The sequence below is a fragment of the Pleuronectes platessa genome, chromosome 5 (assembly GCF_947347685.1).
Source record: "Pleuronectes platessa chromosome 5, fPlePla1.1, whole genome shotgun sequence".
NCBI lineage: Eukaryota > Metazoa > Chordata > Actinopteri > Pleuronectiformes > Pleuronectidae > Pleuronectes > Pleuronectes platessa.
In genome coordinates, this window is record NC_070630.1 from 20,026,357 (window position 1) to 20,041,820 (window position 15,464).

General features: G+C 41.7%; 9 non-coding genes across 9 annotated transcripts; all 9 read left to right on the forward strand.

Annotated features, from left to right (window-relative positions):
* The first annotated feature begins 187 nt into the window (after positions 1-187).
* trnaq-uug (transfer RNA glutamine (anticodon UUG)) lies at positions 188-259 on the forward strand. The gene has a single exon. It is a non-coding gene; the product is annotated as a tRNA-Gln (tRNA).
* Positions 260-1,417: 1,158 nt separating this feature from the next.
* trnaq-uug (transfer RNA glutamine (anticodon UUG)) lies at positions 1,418-1,489 on the forward strand. Its single transcript has one exon. It is a non-coding gene; the product is annotated as a tRNA-Gln (tRNA).
* Positions 1,490-1,841: 352 nt separating this feature from the next.
* trnaq-uug (transfer RNA glutamine (anticodon UUG)) lies at positions 1,842-1,913 on the forward strand. The gene has a single exon. It is a non-coding gene; the product is annotated as a tRNA-Gln (tRNA).
* A 2,216-nt stretch (positions 1,914-4,129) lies between these two features.
* Positions 4,130-4,201, forward strand: trnaq-uug (transfer RNA glutamine (anticodon UUG)). Its single transcript has one exon. It is a non-coding gene; the product is annotated as a tRNA-Gln (tRNA).
* Positions 4,202-4,814: 613 nt separating this feature from the next.
* trnaq-uug (transfer RNA glutamine (anticodon UUG)) lies at positions 4,815-4,886 on the forward strand. The gene has a single exon. It is a non-coding gene; the product is annotated as a tRNA-Gln (tRNA).
* A 613-nt stretch (positions 4,887-5,499) lies between these two features.
* On the forward strand, positions 5,500-5,571 carry trnaq-uug (transfer RNA glutamine (anticodon UUG)). Its single transcript has one exon. It is a non-coding gene; the product is annotated as a tRNA-Gln (tRNA).
* A 2,215-nt stretch (positions 5,572-7,786) lies between these two features.
* trnaq-uug (transfer RNA glutamine (anticodon UUG)) lies at positions 7,787-7,858 on the forward strand. Its single transcript has one exon. It is a non-coding gene; the product is annotated as a tRNA-Gln (tRNA).
* A 1,158-nt stretch (positions 7,859-9,016) lies between these two features.
* On the forward strand, positions 9,017-9,087 carry trnaq-uug (transfer RNA glutamine (anticodon UUG)). Its single transcript has one exon. It is a non-coding gene; the product is annotated as a tRNA-Gln (tRNA).
* A 1,988-nt stretch (positions 9,088-11,075) lies between these two features.
* On the forward strand, positions 11,076-11,147 carry trnaq-uug (transfer RNA glutamine (anticodon UUG)). Its single transcript has one exon. It is a non-coding gene; the product is annotated as a tRNA-Gln (tRNA).
* Positions 11,148-15,464: the final 4,317 nt, after the last annotated feature.

Below are 15,464 nucleotides of genomic sequence, written 5' to 3' on the forward strand. Positions count from 1 at the left end.
TTTGCCTGACCGAATGTAGCAAAGTGATATTTTTCAGCCACTTTTTCTCTGATTATTTATTGTCCCACTGTGACCTGATTTTAAAAGGGAGCAAAGCGTTGAGAAAAAGCTATCCCATTGGGGACATCACCCACTGTACATTTACACATGAATTATCTTTTGAGCTTAAGATATCCCAGGTAAGCAGGGTTCCATGGTGTAATGGTTAGCACTCTGGACTTTGACTCCAGCGATCCGAGTTCAAATCTCGGTGGGACCTGTTACAGATGTATCACATTTATAGAACGCTGTCCTGTCTACATAGTCAAAATCAGGACATGAAATACACTTACTGTCTCAACATGAACCTTGATAACATCTTGCTACCTGTACAGATTCTCAATACATTCTTCAAGATATTTTCACCCGATGCATAGGACCTGTTTCAACTTATTAACACTCACTATCGCTGATGTCTTGGATCGCTTTGGATTCAATGTCATCGGATTTTGCAATCAAAACGGCCGACCGGTCTAAGGAGCTGCGTTCAGATCTAAGGCGCTGCCTTCAGGTCGCAGTCTCCATTGGAGGCGTGGGTTCAAATCTCACCTCTGACAACTTGCCATTAAGTATGATACGTTCGATACCTGTGGCAATGGAGGACCAATTTTCACCTGCACTTATTGTTGTTGCCAACCTCGAATCCCATTGGGGACATCACCCACTGTACATTTACACGTAAATTATCTTTTGAGCCTAAGATATCCATGACATGAAATACACTTACTGTCTCAACATGAACCTTGATAACATCTTGCTACCTGTACAGATTCTCAATACATTCTACAAGATATTTTCACCCGATGCACAGGACCTGTTTCAACTTATTAACACTCACTATCGCTGATGTTTTGGACCGTTTTGGATTCAATGTCATCAGATTTTGCAATCAGAATGGCCGACCGGTCTATGGCGCTGCGTTCAGGTCTAAGGCGCTGCCTTCAGGTCGCAGTCTCCTTTGGAGGCGTGGGTTCAAATCTCACCTCTGACAACTTGCCATTAAGTATGATAGGTTCGATACCTTTGACAATGGAGGACCAATTTTCACCTGCACTTATTGTTGTTGCCAACCTCGAACAACACGGTGTATTAGTGCTATCTTTCTTCAGGTATTTTGTCCTTCATTTCATCAGTGGATTTTGTTTTGAACGGGTACCTTCAACCTTGCACATATCACAATACTGCTTTTACTTTGCCTGACCAAATGTAGCAAAGTGATATTTTTCAGCCACTTTTTCTCTGATTATTTATTGTCCCACTGTGACCTGATTTTAAAAGGGAGCAAAGCGTTGAGAAAAAGCTATCCCATTGGGGACATCACCCACTGTACATTTACACATAAATTATCCTTTGAGCCTAAGATATCCCAGGTAAGCAGGGTTCCATGGTGTAATGGTTAGCACTCTGGACTTTGACTCCAGCGATCCGAGTTCAAATCTCGGTGGGACTTGTTACAGATGTATCTGTTTCAACTTAGGACCTGTTTCAACTTATTAACACTCACTATCGCTGATGTCTTGGACCGTTTTGGATTCAATGTCATCAGATTTTGCAATCAGAATGGCCGACCAGTCTAATGCGCTGCGTTCAGGTCTAAGGCGCTGCCTTCAGGTCGCAGTCTCCATTGGAGGCGTGGGTTCAAATCTCACCTCTGACAAATTGCCATTAATTATGATAGGTTCGATACCTGTGGCAATGGAGGACCAATTTTCACCTGCACTTATTGTTGTTGCCAACCTCGAACAACACGGTGTATTCCGGACCTCCTTGTCAATTAGTGCTAAGATATCCCAGGTAAGCAGGGTTCCATGGTGTAATGGTTAGCACTCTGGACTTTGACTCCAGCGATCCGAGTTCAAATCTCGGTGGGACCTGTTACAGATGTATCACATTTATAGAACGCTGTCCTGTCTACATAGTCAAAATCAGGACACGAAATACACTTACTGTCTTGACATGAACCTTGATAACATCTTGCTACCTGTACAGATTCTCAATACATTCTACAAGATATTTTCCCCCGATGCATAGGACCTGTTTCAACTTATTAACACTCACTATCGCTGATGTCTTGGATTGCTTTGGATTCAATGTCATCGGATTTTGTAATCAAAATGGCCGACCGGTCTAAGGAGCTGCGTTCAGATCTAAGGCGCTGCCTTCAGGTCGCAGTCTCCATTGGAGGCGTGGGTTCAAATCTCACCTCTGACAACTTGACATTAAGTATGATACGTTCGATACCTGTGGCAATGGAGGACCAATTTTCACCTGCAATTATTGTTGTTGCCAACCTCGAACAACACGTTGTATTCCGGATCTCCTTGTCAATTAGTGCTATCTTTCTTCAGGTATTTTGTCCTTCATTTCATCAGTGGATTTTGTTTTGAAAGGGTACTTTCAACATTGCAAATATCACAATACTGCTTTTACTTTGCCTGACCGAATGTAGCAATGTGATATTTTTCAGCCACTTTTTCTTTGATTATTTATTGTCCCACTGTGACCTGATTTTGAAAGGGAGCAAAGCGTTGAGAAAAAAGCTATCCCATTGGGGACATCACCCACTGTACATTTACACATGAATTATCTTTTGAGCTTAAGATATCCCAGGTAAGCAGGGTTCGGTGTAATGGTTAGCACTCTGGACTTTGACTCCAGCGATCCGAGTTCAAATCTCGGTGGGACCTTTTACAGATGTATCACATTTATAGAACGCTGTCCTGTCTACATAGTCAAAATCAGGACATGAAATACACTTACTGTCTCAACATGAACCTTGATAACATCTTGCTACCTGTACAGATTCTCAATACATTCTACAAGATATTTTCACCCGATGCATAGGACCTGTTTCAACTTATTAACACTCACTATCGCTGATGTCTTGGACCGCTTTGGATTCAATGTCATCAGATTTTGCAATCAGAATAGCCAACCGGTCTAAAGCGCTGCGTTCAGATCTAAGGCGCTGCCTTCAGGTCGCAGTCTACATTGGAGGTGTGGGTTCAAATCCCACTTCTGACAGCTTGCCATTAAGTATGATAGGTTCGAAAAGTGTGGCAATGGAGGACCAATTTTCACTTGCGCTTATTGTTGTTGCCAACCTCGAACAACACGTTGTATTCCGGACCTCCTTGTCAATTAGTGCTATCTTTCTTCAGGTATTTTGTCCTTCATTTCATCAGTGGATTTTGTTTTGAAAGGGTACCTTCAACCTTGCAAATATCACAATACTGCTTTTACTTTGCCTGACCGAATGTAGCAAAGTGATAGTTATCAGCCACTTTTTCTCTGATTATTTATTGTCCCACTGTGACCTGATTTTAAAAGGGAGCAAAGCGTTGAGAAAAAGCTATCCCATTGGGGACATCACCCACTGTACATTTACACGTAAATTATCTTTTGAGCCTAAGATATCCATGACATGAAATACACTTACTGTCTCAACATGAACCTTGATAACATCTTGCTACCTGTACAGATTCTCAATACATTCTACAAGATATTTTCACCCGATGCACAGGACCTGTTTCAACTTATTAACACTCACTATCGCTGATGTTTTGGACCGTTTTGGATTCAATGTCATCAGATTTTGCAATCAGAATGGCCGACCGGTCTAAGGCGCTGCGTTCAGGTCTAAGGCGCTGCCTTCAGGTCGCAGTCTCCTTTGGAGGCGTGGGTTCAAATCTCACCTCTGACAACTTGCCATTAAGTATGATAGGTTCGATACCTTTGACAATGGAGGACCAATTTTCACCTGCACTTATTGTTGTTGCCAACCTCGAACAACACGGTGTATTAGTGCTATCTTTCTTCAGGTATTTTGTCCTTCATTTCATCAGTGGATTTTGTTTTGAACGGGTACCTTCAACCTTGCACATATCACAATACTGCTTTTACTTTGCCTGACCAAATGTAGCAAAGTGATATTTTTCAGCCACTTTTTCTCTGATTATTTATTGTCCCACTGTGACCTGATTTTAAAAGGGAGCAAAGCGTTGAGAAAAAGCTATCCCATTGGGGACATCACCCACTGTACATTTACACATAAATTATCCTTTGAGCCTAAGATATCCCAGGTAAGCAGGGTTCCATGGTGTAATGGTTAGCACTCTGGACTTTGACTCCAGCGATCCGAGTTCAAATCTCGGTGGGACTTGTTACAGATGTATCTGTTTCAACTTAGGACCTGTTTCAACTTATTAACACTCACTATCGCTGATGTCTTGGACCGTTTTGGATTCAATGTCATCAGATTTTGCAATCAGAATGGCCGACCAGTCTAATGCGCTGCGTTCAGGTCTAAGGCGCTGCCTTCAGGTCGCAGTCTCCATTGGAGGCGTGGGTTCAAATCTCACCTCTGACAAATTGCCATTAATTATGATAGGTTCGATACCTGTGGCAATGGAGGACCAATTTTCACCTGCACTTATTGTTGTTGCCAACCTCGAACAACACGGTGTATTCCGGACCTCCTTGTCAATTAGTGCTATCTTTCTTCAGGTATTTTGTCCTTCATTTCATCAGTGGATTTTGTTTTGAAAGGGTACCTTCAACCTTGCAAATATCACAATACTGCTTTTACTTTGCCTGACCAAATGTAGCAAAGTGATATTTTTCAGCCACTTTTTCTCTGATTATTTATTGTCCCACTGTGACCTGATTTTAAAAGGGAGCAAAGCGTTGAGAAAAAGCTATCCCATTGGGGACATCACCCACTGTACATTTACACATAAATTATCCTTTGAGCCTAAGATATCCCAGGTAAGCAGGGTTCCATGGTGTAATGGTTAGCACTCTGGACTTTGACTCCAGCGATCCGAGTTCAAATCTCGGTGGGACTTGTTACAGATGTATCTGTTTCAACTTAGGACCTGTTTCAACTTATTAACACTCACTATCGCTGATGTCTTGGACCGTTTTGGATTCAATGTCATCAGATTTTGCAATCAGAATGGCCGACCAGTCTAATGCGCTGCGTTCAGGTCTAAGGCGCTGCCTTCAGGTCGCAGTCTCCATTGGAGGCGTGGGTTCAAATCTCACCTCTGACAAATTGCCATTAATTATGATAGGTTCGATACCTGTGGCAATGGAGGACCAATTTTCACCTGCACTTATTGTTGTTGCCAACCTCGAACAACACGGTGTATTCCGGACCTCCTTGTCAATTAGTGCTATCTTTCTTCAGGTATTTTGTCCTTCATTTCATCAGTGGATTTTGTTTTGAAAGGGTACCTTCAACCTTGCAAATATCACAATACTGCTTTTACTTTGCCTGACCGAATGTAGCAAAGTGATATTTTTCAGCCACTTTTTCTCTGATTATTTATTGTCCCACTGTGACCTGATTTTAAAAGGGAGCAAAGCGTTGAGAAAAAGCTATCCCATTGGGGACATCACCCACTGTACATTTACACATGAATTATCTTTTGAGCTTAAGATATCCCAGGTAAGCAGGGTTCCATGGTGTAATGGTTAGCACTCTGGACTTTGACTCCAGCGATCCGAGTTCAAATCTCGGTGGGACCTGTTACAGATGTATCACATTTATAGAACGCTGTCCTGTCTACATAGTCAAAATCAGGACACGAAATACACTTACTGTCTTGACATGAACCTTGATAACATCTTGCTACCTGTACAGATTCTCAATACATTCTACAAGATATTTTCCCCCGATGCATAGGACCTGTTTCAACTTATTAACACTCACTATCGCTGATGTCTTGGATTGCTTTGGATTCAATGTCATCGGATTTTGTAATCAAAATGGCCGACCGGTCTAAGGAGCTGCGTTCAGATCTAAGGCGCTGCCTTCAGGTCGCAGTCTCCATTGGAGGCGTGGGTTCAAATCTCACCTCTGACAACTTGACATTAAGTATGATACGTTCGATACCTGTGGCAATGGAGGACCAATTTTCACCTGCAATTATTGTTGTTGCCAACCTCGAACAACACGTTGTATTCCGGATCTCCTTGTCAATTAGTGCTATCTTTCTTCAGGTATTTTGTCCTTCATTTCATCAGTGGATTTTGTTTTGAAAGGGTACCTTCAACCTTGCAAATATCACAATACTGCTTTTACTTTGCCTGACCGAATGTAGCAATGTGATATTTTTCAGCCACTTTTTCTTTGATTATTTATTGTCCCACTGTGACCTGATTTTGAAAGGGAGCAAAGCGTTGAGAAAAAGCTATCCCATTGGGGACATCACCCACTGTACATTTACACATGAATTATCTTTTGAGCTTAAGATATCCCAGGTAAGCAGGGTTCGGTGTAATGGTTAGCACTCTGGACTTTGACTCCAGCGATCCGAGTTCAAATCTCGGTGGGACCTTTTACAGATGTATCACATTTATAGAACGCTGTCCTGTCTACATAGTCAAAATCAGGACATGAAATACACTTACTGTCTCAACATGAACCTTGATAACATCTTGCTACCTGTACAGATTCTCAATACATTCTACAAGATATTTTCACCCGATGCATAGGACCTGTTTCAACTTATTAACACTCACTATCGCTGATGTCTTGGACCGCTTTGGATTCAATGTCATCAGATTTTGCAATCAGAATAGCCAACCGGTCTAAAGCGCTGCGTTCAGATCTAAGGCGCTGCCTTCAGGTCGCAGTCTACATTGGAGGTGTGGGTTCAAATCCCACTTCTGACAGCTTGCCATTAAGTATGATAGGTTCGAAAAGTGTGGCAATGGAGGACCAATTTTCACTTGCGCTTATTGTTGTTGCCAACCTCGAACAACACGTTGTATTCCGGACCTCCTTGTCAATTAGTGCTATCTTTCTTCAGGTATTTTGTCCTTCATTTCATCAGTGGATTTTGTTTTGAAAGGGTACCTTCAACCTTGCAAATATCACAATACTGCTTTTACTTTGCCTGACCGAATGTAGCAAAGTGATAGTTATCAGCCACTTTTTCTCTGATTATTTATTGTCCCACTGTGACCTGATTTTAAAAGGGAGCAAAGCGTTGAGAAAAAGCTATCCCATTGGGGACATCACCCACTGTACATTTACACGTAAATTATCTTTTGAGCCTAAGATATCCATGACATGAAATACACTTACTGTCTCAACATGAACCTTGATAACATCTTGCTACCTGTACAGATTCTCAATACATTCTACAAGATATTTTCACCCGATGCACAGGACCTGTTTCAACTTATTAACACTCACTATCGCTGATGTTTTGGACCGTTTTGGATTCAATGTCATCAGATTTTGCAATCAGAATGGCCGACCGGTCTAAGGCGCTGCGTTCAGGTCTAAGGCGCTGCCTTCAGGTCGCAGTCTCCTTTGGAGGCGTGGGTTCAAATCTCACCTCTGACAACTTGCCATTAAGTATGATAGGTTCGATACCTTTGACAATGGAGGACCAATTTTCACCTGCACTTATTGTTGTTGCCAACCTCGAACAACACGGTGTATTAGTGCTATCTTTCTTCAGGTATTTTGTCCTTCATTTCATCAGTAGATTTTGTTTTGAACGGGTACCTTCAACCTTGCACATATCACAATACTGCTTTTACTTTGCCTGACCGAATGTAGCAAAGTGATATTTTTCAGCCACTTTTTCTCTGATTATTTATTGTCCCACTGTGACCTGATTTTAAAAGGGAGCAAAGCGTTGAGAAAAAGCTATCCCATTGGGGACATCACCCACTGTACATTTACACATGAATTATCTTTTGAGCTTAAGATATCCCAGGTAAGCAGGGTTCCATGGTGTAATGGTTAGCACTCTGGACTTTGACTCCAGCGATCCGAGTTCAAATCTCGGTGGGACCTGTTACAGATGTATCACATTTATAGAACGCTGTCCTGTCTACATAGTCAAAATCAGGACATGAAATACACTTACTGTCTCAACATGAACCTTGATAACATCTTGCTACCTGTACAGATTCTCAATACATTCTTCAAGATATTTTCACCCGATGCATAGGACCTGTTTCAACTTATTAACACTCACTATCGCTGATGTCTTGGATCGCTTTGGATTCAATGTCATCGGATTTTGCAATCAAAATGGCCGACCGGTCTAAGGAGCTGCGTTCAGATCTAAGGCGCTGCCTTCAGGTCGCAGTCTCCATTGGAGGCGTGGGTTCAAATCTCACCTCTGACAACTTGCCATTAAGTATGATACGTTCGATACCTGTGGCAATGGAGGACCAATTTTCACCTGCACTTATTGTTGTTGCCAACCTCGAATCCCATTGGGGACATCACCCACTGTACATTTACACGTAAATTATCTTTTGAGCCTAAGATATCCATGACATGAAATACACTTACTGTCTCAACATGAACCTTGATAACATCTTGCTACCTGTACAGATTCTCAATACATTCTACAAGATATTTTCACCCGATGCACAGGACCTGTTTCAACTTATTAACACTCACTATCGCTGATGTTTTGGACCGTTTTGGATTCAATGTCATCAGATTTTGCAATCAGAATGGCCGACCGGTCTAAGGCGCTGCGTTCAGGTCTAAGGCGCTGCCTTCAGGTCGCAGTCTCCTTTGGAGGCGTGGGTTCAAATCTCACCTCTGACAACTTGCCATTAAGTATGATAGGTTCGATACCTTTGACAATGGAGGACCAATTTTCACCTGCACTTATTGTTGTTGCCAACCTCGAACAACACGGTGTATTAGTGCTATCTTTCTTCAGGTATTTTGTCCTTCATTTCATCAGTGGATTTTGTTTTGAACGGGTACCTTCAACCTTGCACATATCACAATACTGCTTTTACTTTGCCTGACCGAATGTAGCAAAGTGATATTTTTCAGCCACTTTTTCTCTGATTATTTATTGTCCCACTGTGACCTGATTTTAAAAGGGAGCAAAGCGTTGAGAAAAAGCTATCCCATTGGGGACATCACCCACTGTACATTTACACATGAATTATGTTTTGAGCTTAAGATATCCCAGGTAAGCAGGGTTCCATGGTGTAATGGTTAGCACTCTGGACTTTGACTCCAGCGACTGAGTTCAAATCTCAGTGGGACCTGTTACAGATGTATCACATTTATAGAACGCTTTCCTGTCTACATGGTCAAAATCAGGACATGAAATACACTTACTGTCTTAACAAGAACCTTGATAACATCTTGCTACCTGTACAGATTCTCAATACATTCTACAAGATATTTTCACCCGATGCACAGGACCTGTTTCAACTTATTAACACTCACTATCGCTGATGTCTTGGACTGTTTTGGATTCAATGTCATCAAATTTTGCAATCAGAATGGCCGACCGGTCTAAGGCGCTGCGTTCAGGTCTAAGGCGCTGCCTTCAGGTCGCAGTCTCCTTTGGAGGCATGGGTTCAAATCTCACCTCTGACAACTTGCCATTAAGTATGATCGGTTCGATACCTGTGACAATGGAGGACCAATTTTCACCTGCACTTATTGTTGTTGCCAACCTCGAACAACACGGTGTATTAGTGCTATCTTTCTTCAGGTATTTTGTCCTTCATTTCATCAGTGGATTTTGTTTTGAACAACCTTCAACCTTGCACATATCACAATACTGCTTTTACTTTGCCTGACCGAATGTAGCAAAGTGATAGTTATCAGCCACTTTTTCTCTGATTATTTATTGTCCCACTGTAACCTGATTTTGAAAGGGAGCAAAGCGTTGAGAAAAAGCTATCCCATTAGGGACATCACCCACTGTATCACAATGGAGGACCAATTTTCACCTGCACTTATTGTTGTTGCCAACCTCGAACAACACGGTGTTTTCCGGACCTCCTTGTCAGGTATTTTGTCCTTCATTTCATCAGTGGATTTTGTTTTGAAAGGGTACCTTCAACCTTGCAAATATCACAATACTGCTTTTACTTTGCCTGACCGAATGTAGCAAAGTAATAATAATAATAATAATAATAATACATTTTATTTATAAGGCGCCTTTCAGGATACTCAAGGTCGCCGTACAACAGTCAACAATACAGTTAATTAAAAAATTTTAAAATGCACAAAGCAGAGCAGCAGCAGAACAACAGCTTCAGCAGACAGGAACATTAAAAGTTATATGCCTGCCTAAACAGGTGGGTTTTAATGCAAGATTTAAAAAGAGTGAGTGAATTTTGGTCAATGTTCCTGATGTCAGGGGGGAGGGAGTTCCAGAGGTGAGGGGCAGAGTGGCTGAAGGCTCTAGGTCCCATGGTGGACAGATGGACTCGGGGGACGGTCAGGCTGATGAAGGAAGCAGACCTGAGCGACCGGGTAGGGGCATTGATATGGAGGAGGGCCGAAAGGTATGGAGGAGCGAGGTTATGGATGGCCTTAAATGTATGGAGGAGGATTTTATAGTCAATGCCGTGTTTAATAGGAAGCCAGTGAAGTTGATGTAGAACGGGGGTGATGTGACTGATGGATGGTGTTCTAGTGACGATACGGGCAGCAGCATTCTGTACCAGTTGAAGTTTATGGAGGAGTTTGTGTGGGAGACCAAAGAGAAGGGAATTGCAGTAATCCAGGCGGGAAGTGACAAGGGAGTGAACCAGGATTGCGGCGGTGTTGGGAGTGAGTGAGGGGCGGAGTCGGTTGATATTGCGGATGTGGAAGTAGGCAGACCGGATAGTGTTGTTGATGTGGGTATGGAATGATAGGGTGCTGTCGAGGACGACACCCAAGCTCTTAACCTGGGGAGAGGGGGAAACCAAGGTGTTGTCTATGGTGAGGGTGAAACTGGGCTGTTTGGTGAGGGTGTGTTTGGAGCCAATGAGGACTGCCTCCGTTTTTTCACTGTTTAATTTCAGGAAATTGGAGGAAAACCAGGATTTGATTTTGTTTAAACAGGCACAGAGGGAGGAGGGTGGGAAGTTATATTTTTCAGCCACTTTTTCTCTGATTATTTATTGTCCCACTGTGACCTGATTTTAAAAGGGAGCAAAGCGTTGAGAAAAAGCTATCCCATTGGGGACATCACCCACTGTACATTTACACATGAATAATCTTTTGAGCTTAAGATATCCCAGGTAAGCAGGGTTCCATGGTGTAATGGTTAGCACTCTGGACTTTGACTCCAGCGATCCGAGTTCAAATCTCGGTGGGACCTGTTACAGATGTATCACATTTATAGAACGTTGTCCTGTCTACATAGTCAAAATCAGGACATGAAATACACTTACTGTCTCAACATGAACCTTGATAACATCTTTCTACCTGTACAGATTCTCAATACATTCTACAAGATATTTTCACCCGATGCATAGGACCTGTTTCAACTTATTAACACTCACTATCGCTGATGTCTTGGACCGCTTTGGATTGTGTGATGACTGTTACTGTTACTGTTTGGTGATATCTGTTACAGATGTATCACATTTATAGAACACTGTCCTGTCTACGTTGTCAAGGTCAGGACATGAAATACACTTACTGATTAACACTCACTATCGCTTATATCTTGGACAGCTTTGGATTCAATTTAATCAGCTTTTGCAGTCAGAATGGCTGAGCGGTCTAAGGGTTTGCTACTAGCAGAAGAGAAGACTAGAGAAGAATCAGTCAGGAAGGATAAGCAGAGAGCAATTATCTGTGGCCACCACATGTAAAACCATATCATTTCTGGGGGTTGTCCTGCTTTTGTCTCTCCATTGCACCTGTTGTCTCTTTATTTGGAGAAAAGCAGGTGAAATTGATTTACAATCACTTGTGATTCCTAAATGGACAGATTGTTATCACTGAATTTGAACTGACTTTGTGTTGTAGTTTGACCATTAATCGTCACCTTAATTTTTTGGAGCAGTCTAATTCCCTGATTTCCGGTATTATTCCTTTTCATTTCAACAGTGCTTTAGTTGGACAACTGCTTAAAAAACTAAAACAAGACCTGTTTCAAAAGTTTCCAAAATCCTTGAAAAAGCTATTCTACCAAAATCTCCAAAATATAACGCTATCACTTTTTATTTCCAATATTTTAGCATCCTTGCACTGGCTGTCTGTTTATTTTCAGATTGATTTTTAAATAATTTTAATTACTTATAAAGCCATCCATGGGCTGGCCCTTCCCCAAACTTCAGACATCTTATCTTCCTACGAGCCAGGACGCAGTCTGAGATAGTCTTGTAAACTGTGCGATTCCTTCTGAAATTAAGATTGAAAAACAAAGGAGACAGTGCTTTTGCCAATTGGGAAATTTTGGAACAATGTGCCAGAAGAGATTAGATTAGCAGAATTGGTTACCTGTATTACTTTTATTATTATTATTATTTAGATTTACAGATTAACTGAAATGTTTCAATCACATGTGGTGGTTCACACTATCTCTACTATCAATTAACGGTTTGGAGTACCTCAATTCATGAAGAGTAGCATGCAATCTATTGTCTGTGAATGTAGCATTTTGATCGTGAAATTTATCCATTAAGAAAGCTAAGGAACACTCATGGCGAGGTAATTTGCCAATAACATGATATAAATCAAGGATTCCAATATATCCCACCTTTTTAAGCCCTATGAGACAATCCAATAATACATTTTTAACAGTAAATAGCTATCAATTATAATACATGTAAAAAGACACTTAACAAGATGCATTGTTATATGTAACAATGCAGGCATGAGCCTATATTTTGTGAATTATTTTTCAAATATATGCTGGTAGACCTCTTTGCAGTCACCATGTCCCTTGTCATGGAGAGTTCCTACTCACTACCTCCTGAAGAGCCAGCTAAAGCAAGGTACCATTTTACTATCATGACACAGTGGGTACACTTATTCCAGTGGATCACTTTCCACTTGAATACAACAATCCTTGTAGGATGCCATCTCCTTTATGAGGATCAGCTGTCCTACTTGCAAAGGTTTTCCTGGAAAAGGTCATCTAGCAGTTGGAGCACCTGCAGGACCTTCTCTGCTACTTTTATGCCATTATCAGACTTAAAAATGTGTTGTGTTAGATTTTATATCGGGGGTCCATCTGTTTTTTTTGTCTTAGTTCAAATGTATAGTATATAGCTTCCCATTGTTTAAAATATTGCAACAACAATGATTTCCATGTGAGTTTGTCGGTAGGTGCTTGTACCATTTCTTGTTTGGTCGCAAGCAAGTAAGAAGTTCTTGGGCTTTCGTAGAAGAATCTTCCAAACAAAGTGGTAAATCCAATTCACTGAGAACTCCCACTGAGTGTTTTGGTCACTTACACAGCGCTTACATATTGTAATGTTTTTCTTCACCACCTTTTCATCTGTAATATTGAAAAGCCAAAATCCTCCCCTACATGCAAAATTACTCAGAGTTTTTCAAGTTCTTCCACTCCAAAAGCAGTCATGTCTGTACGCACCCAGATGCTTTGTCTATATATTTTCACATTTATGTTAACAATGATAAAAGGCCTATATTAATATACCACTTTTCTAATGTTGATGACCACTCAAACTGCTCTACCACCTCAGCCATAGCCGCCCTCATGGCCTCATAATTATCAGAGAGCTCCAGCATTTTGGCTGCAGTCTCACAAAAGGCCATAAGGTATCTAACAACTGCTCCTTGAAAATGATGCAAGTGCATGCAAAATGATACCGTCCCATTATTTATTTATTCCAGTGTGTGTGCAAAAATGTGTGTCAGGGGTATAAGCATCACCGTACGCTCATCAAGTCAGTGAGATAATTATTGAATATTTTAAATGTCATGATGATGGGAACCACATCATCACCACATGACAAGAGGATGGGGAATGATTAAGAACTCTCCCCCATTGCCAGTCCATCCAACCAATCCCCTGCTGCATGCACACACGCAAATATGGACAAACACACACATGCAAACATGGAAACACACACATTCTAAACTCCACAGAGGCTCAAACTTTATTGCGAATATGAGGCAGTACAGTTATCCCTGAACAACATTCACTGCCATCCACTCCCATATGAAGCCCCCTGCCCTCCCTTACTATGCTCCTTCTTTCCATCGTCTCCTTAAGAAAGGGATGAGAAATGCACAGCCATCGTATTATAGTTAGGACCTGTGTGAGCGCATGGTAATTGGGTGCCTCAACCTTCTAGGGGCACTGGGAGAGAGATGGGAGGTAAGGGGACGGGAGGTGAAGGGTGTAAGCAGAGCTGCACACCTACACTGCTTGTTTAGACAATGTGGTAATCATCACCTCCTGTCATTTGCACCGCATTGTAAACAAAGAAGGATTTGACGCTTGGATTTGCTTTGGTGCTGTCTGTCTATAAATACATGCAAGCAACAATATTTAGTTATATTTTAAATATAAATCAGTTCTTATCATTTTCTGGAGCTGTGGCTCAGGATTAAGAGAGGGTCATCTACTAACCAAAAGGTGCAGTGTCCTTGTGCTGAGCGGACAGAAGCAAATGAAATCAACATTTCCTCAGAGATTCACATTCTGAAAAAAATTAGAATAACTTAAAATTTCCTTCAAATAATGCTAAAATAGGACACTGGTTTATATACTTTTTTTTTTGTTTGATTTAGAATGGGAATAAAATTACATGGTCATAAAATGGCTTATAGGAAGGTTCCAACCCTTGCTGTACACACAGCTAAAATAACTTGGCTTTGGCAGTCCAGACCAACTCCTCCTGGATCTTTGTAGCATTTACACCTGAACGTGAAGACATAACCCAAGACGCATGCTGATGCCAGGTATGCACAGGCCCTTCTGAGCCCTTATAGTAAACAATACCCCCTAGCCCCTACCCATCCACTAGGAAAAAACATTATGAACAGAAACTGAGGAATGGACATGGATACAATGGAATGAACAGCTATGTCAAAATCCACAACTGCATCAGTTTCTTCCTTCTTTTATTCTTTTCAAGGTATTGTACACACATGACTGAAGTCAGGACATGTCGGATGAGGCAGCACAGTAGAGTTTGTCAGGGCAGGCTTAATCTCTCCATGCTACCGTACTACCATCGCCTACTACTGGCACCCTTACCCCTCACCCCAACCCCCCCACATTTGTGGAAATGTCACAAGACAAACCACGTTCGTGTAGGGACATGACAGTAGTGCTCTTGACAGAGCTGCCCCTTTAAATACCCCCCACCTCTTCATTCAAAGCAGGGTCCTGATTTCTCGCACCGGGGCCGATAAGAGGTTTGAAAAACAGGAGCCCAATTCCCATTATCTGCCTCCCTTATTGTCTGTATTAACCTTCCCTCATAGTAACTTGTACCCCTGTATTGCTACACTTGTCTAGCCACAGCACACTGCTTCCGAGATCCAATTGCACCATGCAAATGAAGGCACAGACTCTATTGTGAAGGAGGAGAGACAAGAGAGCAAGAAAGAGAAAAGGATAGGCTGGGAGAGAGAGAGGGGGCTATCAGGAAGATGTGGGCTCTGCCAGCTGATGATTGTCTTGTCCATACACACATACACACACTCG